Below are 8898 nucleotides of genomic sequence, written 5' to 3' on the forward strand. Positions count from 1 at the left end.
AGGGATTAGTCATGTAGCTAAAAGAACTGTTTCACTTTCAGGTCAAAATGTCATGAACACTACGTACAAGAATATTACTGATGGTTTATGCAGGGTAAAGTCAACTCACTGGAGGAAAGCCATGGAATTTTATTTCGAAGTTTCAGGAAGTTGTGTAAATTAGAAACAAAGTACTGACGAAAATAATGGCGATCGTGATATATCATACGACACGGTATTGATCATTTAAGTCAGTCAGACATTTTCATTGGGAATTTTTACTGCGGATCCTTGATACACAACGAATAAACTCTTATTTTGATAAGGTTGATAATTGACAAGATTTTTTCTTAAATGATTTGTTATTTTTTAATCTCTTTTCATGCAAATTAACAAATGGAGTTAACCTGTCCACTAAGAACAGAACAGCTCGTTTGTCGGTTTTATTTCATATTCGAATTGCTAAATGTGCTTTACAAGAAACTGCTTTACAAGAAATCTTGTTTGTCATTTTGTATCCATACAGACTGTCCTTACATATGTACTGGAAAATAGTATGATGCGATACGTGTTTAGATCTTTACTAGTATATCGTGCGATTTTGGGTAATCCGCCAACTCGATGCACACACAAACATACTCACACAAAAAAACAAAAACATACAAACATTGATTACGTGCAGTTCATCGAAAAATCATCTCATGATTCATAGGGTGATTATCAAAGCATGCAGGGTATATGATATCAATTCAGTTGAATATATGCACAAATGAATACGTAGGTAAAAATCATAAATAGAATAAAATGAAAGGAAATGTGTTGATAAGACAACGAATGTATAAGTGCTTTGCAATAGGACACCGCTATGGATCGACCTTGACAAAAATTACCTGCTATAGGATACAGTACTAAACAAAATTCACATATGAAATGATACAGTAATAATAATGATAATAACAGTAATAGAATAGTAGAAGCAGTAGTCGTAGTCGTAGTAGTAGTAATGATAATAATACCAACAACAACAATAACAATAACAACAACAACGATATCAAATAATTACAGCACAACTCGTACAATCTATCTATCTATTGTGACCTATTCTGAGGCGCAGAGGGGCATAGAGCGAATTATATATAGTTAATATATATAAGAGAGGAAAGGACAAGGGAGAGATAGAAGTATATATACATTTTTTTTTCTCATTTGAGGTAGTTTATTTTTCATGTAACTTCACGTAGTTACAATCACATCATCCACAAATAACCCAAATACACTCAATATAATCACTTTGACATGGAAAAAAAATCAAAAGGTACATCAATGAAACCAACCAAAATAGTTGCGCATTTTTTCTTAATCCGCTTTCATCAAATCTTGCCTGGTTGCACTTCAAAATGATGTAGAGTCTTAACTCTGCTTTCAAATCTTGTACAATATATATATATATATATACATTGAACAAGCATTTATTTCCTTCATTACGTTCTTTGACATAATTCCTATAGACAATGAATTGGGCGTAATTCAGAAAGAAATGTTTACTGATCTCATCTTTGTGTATACCTGGTAACAAAATTAAGCATATGTATATACATAAAATACGTGTATATGTAGGAAATTAGAAGTCGGAAGAGCGCCTGTACATGGTACATGCATCCACTTCATCACATCATCACACTATGTATATATATATATATATATATATATATATATATATGTATATATATATATATATATATATATATGTATATCTTTGAATGTATATAATTAATGTATTGAAGGTTAGTTGAGTTTAGTATAACTTTACTCCGAGGTTGATTTTGTTTATAATTATGTTGTTATTGTCATTGTAGATTCTGAAGAAGGGCAATTAGCCCGAAAGCTTAATCAAAGGGGTGTTACTCAACATCACAGCCACGTTTCTCGTGCAAGTTTTGCCGACAAAAAAAAATATATATATATATATACATATATATATATATATATAGAGAGAGAGAGAGATAATTATATATGCATATATATATATATATATATAGATAGATAGATAATTATGTATACACACACACACACACACACACACACATATATATATATATATATATATATATATATATATATATATATATATATAATGATTCAACCGAAACAAGACGCGAACATGTGTAACTTTGGATTCTTTTTGAATATGTTTCCATGATTCCATGATTGGATTCTCAATGAAAGAGCACTCCAGACAGACGGACAGGTAGATAATATAAAAGCCCTATCTCCGAGAGTTTTATCTTCTCCATGATATTCCTTGATAGTTCCACTACTTCAAACTTGTGACTTTTGTCTGTTCTATTTTTATATCACGAGATAGATTATAATGAGCGAGGCGACGATATGCCCGTCAAAGCCCTTTGATTACAGTATATGTACAATACTTTTAACGCAGAGGTCAAATTCTGTATACTGTATCTATATAGCACAATAAGACGAAGAATGAGATGACGATAGATATTGAATGGACAAATTAATCATACATATACTGAGGATATCGAGCTCGACTCTACCGCGTAGTCACAAGGGACCAAACTCAAGCAAATCAATACTAACAGAACATGAATGCGGCTGAAATGAAGCTATCACTATCAACGACATGATAGTTTAGATGATATCTTATATGAAAATTTGTTCTATACGAATCTAAACAGATCAAGCATACAAAACCCTATTGGCTCTTTTGATAAGTTGTCTAACGCAAATCACTGTGAGATAAAAGGCTGTCAAGAAGTCATGTATAAATGATGCTTGGTTAAGCTCCAGTTATCATGTTTTCATATAAGCAATCACTATCTATGATTTGAAAATAGTTTGATTTTCAAGTAGTACTATATTTATCTACGGTTTGTTTGCTGTGCAACGTCCCCGGATAACCTCGTCTTCTTCAAATAACCATGATATGCATATTTTTATTATGTTTGTCGTTTGTTTGTCTTTTCAGGAGTAAAAATATCGCTTCTTCCCTCAATACATTTTATTACTAAGCCTTTTCACAGCTGTCGCGAGTTAGGCATGTTGATGTTTGGTTAGAGGGAAATAGTTTGTATATCATAATTTCCGCTCTTTATATTTTAGCCAGGAAACATGTCTGAGAGGGTCTTTATGATTTTGACTTTTTCGTCCAGCGCCCCAAGGGAAGTTCGAGCAACTTTTGAAGATAGTGCAGATTCTGTGTGGATGTAGATGTGATTTGTGAAAATCAAGACCTGTCCCTACATCTTGACACACTGCAATAACCCTTGATTTACTTTTCTTTTAACGAATATTAATGCATTCTATAAAAAAAATCGTAATCTGATGTTACTATGCCTCATGAGCAACAGTACTTAACTCATACAATCCACTCACAGATGTACTGTACATCCTTTTGACTTTGTCAAAGCTTACAAAAGTCATGATTACAGTGCTGCGACTGAATAGGTGCATTTAATATGTATGCATGAATGATAGATTAGAGTGTTTATGCATGTCTCTTTGTATTTACGCCTGTGTATTGTCCTCTTGATCTACCGTCCCTTCTCTCCCATCATCTTGTCATATATTGTTGGTTTGGTATGTTGATCCCGTGCTGATAGATACATAATTCTCTGTGTGATATATTATCTCGACTGATATTGTCAATCCAACACGTTTACTATGACGCATAATGACATCATTGATTAAGTGATCGATTAACCCTTGAAGGACTGCCACCCATACAGTTAGAAAATAATACAAACGTGATGACGGTTATAGAAAAAAAAGTTTTTCACTCAGACTGTGTCCACGCTCAATTACAAAGTTTTGTAAAAAAAAATGTTGTTATGAAAACCAAAACAATTAAGGAATGACACAATCAACGGAAATGTGATTAAAAAGTTGTTTTAATACCCTTAATAACCACATATCTTGTCGGAGGCTTGCCCTACCTAGCAACAATTATAACTAAGTGAATTCTGCCCAAGAAACTTTATTGGAGGGAGCAGGAGAATGAAATCGCTCGTTTGTAGGCTGTAGGAAAATAAGCATGCATGAATTGTCATTCATTATACTATATACTATTCTATTCTACTATTTTCCCTTCAAAGCCACATGACATGCTATTTTCATTCCATGAACAAGTTTGCCTAAAGTCAATTTAAAAGGTCTCCAACGATAACTTGCATACCCGGTGCTGGCATGATACTACACCTGTCGCTCAGGGAAATGCGTGCCTATGTTTACTCTAATTACAAACGATAGATGATTTCCAAATAAGCAGCACTATACCTGGAAGACAAGTAGGGTGCACGTTACGAGCCCGACACCCGTGAGTCATACAGGACACGAGTTACACAGGCCACGAGTCATCAGCCAACGAGCTAGTAGTGCAGAGCCAGCGTGGACAGGGTGTGTGCAGGGGGTGTACGCATGAATTAGACCCATGAGCTTGACACCAAGTAAAATAGGAACAGCGCACGAGCTATACGGTCCATCAGCTCGACACTATATTATAGGTAAACAAGGCTCGGCCATGAGCTTGACATCGGAAAAAAGGCTTATTGTACGCAGTGTCGTTCTCGTGGGCCTTATTTCCCTAGTGTGGAGCTCGTGGGCTGTATGACTCATGGGCTGTATGACTCATGGGCTGTATGACTTGTGGCCTGCATGACTCATGGACCTTTTTTTTTTTTTTCAATATAGAGCTCCTGGACTGTAAAACTCGTTGGTGTCGAGCTCGCGGGATGACACCGACAAATCGAGTAGAACGTACAAACTCTGTATGAACGTACCATCCATCATTTAAAACAGCAATGACATGCTACCCCGTGACTTATAGATCACACTTGAAAAAATTCCAGAGTCATTTCATTGCCTTGTTTTGATTGATGTATTTATACAAATTACTTCTGCTCTGTCTGAAAACATCCTGTCAAGCAGAAAATGATAAGAGATGGACTTTCGTGTCCTGATTACTTTTCCGAAGATATAGACCATCGTCCAAGGAACAAAAGAACAAAAAGTCGTACCTCGTGCCTTCCATCATTCAATGCAGCAATGGGAGGATGTCACCTGCTTAGTATGGCTTTCAGCACGATACCCTTTTTTGATCCCGACATGAAATTTTTATTACGACAACGCTTAGAAAGATGATCATGATAAAAAGGACATTGTAGCGACAACGATGACAGTGCATGTCATCATGAAAATAATAATTGTAGTAATGATAAGTGAATGATTACAATAATCATATATGATAACCACAGACACACAAGTTTATGGAATCAAACTTCGCTGGTATATCAAATCCTTTTAGTTTGCAACTCAAATTTTCAACTGGTTTTCCATCCGGGTCATTAATTATGAAGAAAACGTGACTGGAGATAAGGTTCTTTCAGACGCTTCAAAATATATCACTAAGCCGTTCATAAGTATGTTGACCCATCCTCTACCTCTCGTCGCGGCTATAACCTCCGGTTGCAAAGTTCAAGCACGAGGTATAAATGTGGCCGTTTGATTTGGGACGACGCGACGGTGAACAAACTTTATAGCTGATTTTGCGCGCCACGAGTAATTTTGATGCAAAAAGACTAAGATAATGCGAAGTGTTTAATGATGCATGGGTGTAGCTTCAAGAAATGGGTGTTTAGACACAGCCTTTATCTCGAACTGACTGTCTGAGATTCATCACGTGTACACAGTGATTGATGCAGACATTGTATGTTTTTGTACACATTTTGGTAGCGTTGGATGATAGTGACCACGAGGATTAAGGTACAGTTTAGCCAGTGACAGGCTTTCAACTTGACCGCGCTAGAAGGTATGAACCATTCCTTGCCTGGTAAGAACAATTTCTTCTCATATCTACATCTATAATGTCTTCGCGATTCAAAGAACCAAATCGACCTCATGCATTTCATTCCATGAATCGAAGATGTTTGATACTTTACTGCCCTATTTTATGATAATACATCAACTTTCGACTTCTATTGTACAAACAACAACATCAAGACTACTGGTATTTTTAAGTGTGTACCTGAGCTTGTGGTATTTGTAGAGAAATTAAGGCATGCAATGCTATTTCTTCCACTTTCTGTTTCATGCAAACACATCGATTTATTACTTTAAAGGATCGTGGGTGTTTTAGGAATGCCTGCGTTTAAGTACTTGCAAATTATCGCAAAAACCAAACATCTATATCAACAATTTTCAAGAGCAGCTTGAAGACATCTAATATTCAAAAGGTAAAATATAATGGTGAAGAAATAACAGATGGTAAAATTATAGCAAATGTGTTTAATAATCATTATGCTGATGCTGTAAGATGTAGAAAAGCATCGATTGATTTCCAGGCAAATCCTGAGCAATTTCTCAAACCAATGTCACGTGATATTTTATTTTACTTCGCTCCCGTTACTGAGAAGGATGTGTCGAAGATAGTAAAGGAAATACCCAGAAATAAAGCAACAGGACTTGGTTATATTCCTTGCAGTGTAATTAAGGACTCAATTGAATGCATTGGTAAATCGTTGACACACATAATAAATCTCTCATTAATGGAAGGACATGTTCCTGATGAATGGAAATTAGCTCGAATAACTCCAGTGTTTAAAAATGGAGATGTTTGCGATCCTCGCAACTACAGGCCGATTTCTGTGTTACCCGTCCTATCGAAGGTAATTGAAAAAGTTGTTTTTAAGCAGACTTACACATATCTCACGGAGAACGATATCTTGTGCCCGAATCAATTTGGTTTTAGGCCAAACCGCTCGACAAGCCTTGCACTCTTACAACTCACTGAAAATATAAGCACCGCCATAGACAATGGTTATGTCGTGGGTTTGGTAACCTTGGACTTAGAAAAAGCATTTGATATGATTTCCCATGATGAGTCTTGCTCAGGAAACTGAAATTGTACGGTTTCAGTGATATGTTATTTTTCTCTTCGTAAGCAAGTAACTATTATAAATGGACATACGTCGACCACATCATTTGTCTCATCTGGGGTGCCCCAAGGCAGTATACTAGGGCCATTGTTATTTATTCTGTACATGAACGATTTACCTCGTGTTGTCCATCATTGTACTGTATCTCTGTACGCAGACGATACTTGTCTATACGTAGCAACTAAAGACCCCTATGAGCTTGAAAGAAAGGTGAATGATGACTTAACCTCAGTAGTGAACTGGCTGAGCCATAACGAGTTACTATTGAATGTAAAAGAGTGCAAAGCTATGCTGATGGGATCACAAAGGAGATTATCCCGTTTTCGTAACGTGTCCTTCTTTATTGAAAATAGCAAGCTGGAGTTCGTCTCGGAATGTAAATACCTTGGCGTTATTCTCGATAGTCATTTGTCTTGGACTCCACAAATAAGTCATGTAAAGTCAAAGGCATTGAGTAGTTTACACGTGTTAAGACGCACACGCGCATTCATTGACCTAGATACCGCGATCTTATTGTACAAAAGCATGATACAACCCCATTTTGACTACTGTAATACAATTTGGATGCATTCAAATTCTACCGCCATACGGAAACTCCAGGTCGTTCAGAATAGGGCACTGAGAATAATCCTACAAGTAAATGGTATGTATAGTCGAAAGCTACTGTATGAAACCTTACATATAGACTGTCTGAATGTGAAGTTAGAAAAAGATCTGGCTATATTGGTTTTCAAACTACTACACAAACTTGTTCCTAGGGAGATTTCTGCTAAATTAACAACAAAATTGTCACATTACCAACTGAGAAATAACGTATCCAAAGTTTCCGTCCCAAAGCCAAACACAAATTTCAAGAGAAACAGCGCATTGTATGTAGCGTCAAAAGTTTATAACAGCCTCCCGATTAATCTCAGATGTGAAACCCAGTTGAATAGATTTGTGTCAAACATTAATTGTACCATTTTCCAAACTCCGTTTTAATATGGTAATTTGCAGATTTGTATGATTTTTTTTTTTTGTCTAGATTACTTTTTCCCTTTGTTTTTTGTATCTACATTTTTTCCCTTATCAAACTTTGTTACTGTATTTTTGTCTTGTCAATGTTTCTTGTCGTGTTTGTGAATGCAATTTTTGTTTTGTATTTTACTTTTGTTGTTTTATACCATGTATGTTGATATATACGGACTCACTGAAAAACAGCCCTGAGGCTGATAGTGGGTTTTTTAAACCGTATTGAAATAAATAAAACAAACAAACAAACAAACAAACAATCGCAAGAAACCATGATAGAGTGAAATCGCGATTGAACAATGTTTCCGTTCTTACAATTCTTTTTCGATTTTACGCCATTAATGTCTTCGCGAAATCAAAATATTTCGTACATCAAAAGTATCAACGTGATATTGCGTGAATCTTGTTGTAGTTCTCGAGTATACACTTCCCTCAGGTTTGCGTAGGTCTAATAACGATTCTTTCTTTCTGTCCTGGATGGGGAAAAAATAAAGAAAAACTTTATGCTGGAAGAATATTTCACGTAGAAAATGCAATACCAAATCTAAGTCCTTGTAAATCTGTAATATTGTTTATAGATTCAAGATATTGTAAATATATTGTAAATCGTGTGTTTTTGTTTTGATTTATGTCAGTTAGGGCAACTTTACATTCATGTTCGACTAATCGGGTCCAAAAAATTTTCTCACGTCCTCATTATCATCGATAGACCTTAAACAGAAAAGTACATATATCGGCCCTACTTGGGTCATAATCGTCACTGGTAGCAGATTCGTATACACATCATACTCAAAAAACTGGCCGAATATTGATAACGCAGCTGAGGCAACAGCTACCTTATAATTACATACATTATGCTTTAATGATTGACAGGGCAACATCAGCTATTATACATAGCAACGCATGTGTATTTCAGAATGTAATTAAAATTTGTACTTTGAACGTGGTACATTTT

This window comes from Diadema antillarum, unplaced genomic scaffold (genome assembly GCF_040938485.1).
Source record: "Diadema antillarum isolate AM-2024a unplaced genomic scaffold, OU_Dant_1.0 seq00000989_RagTag, whole genome shotgun sequence".
Classification (NCBI taxonomy): Eukaryota; Metazoa; Echinodermata; class Echinoidea; order Diadematoida; family Diadematidae; genus Diadema; species Diadema antillarum.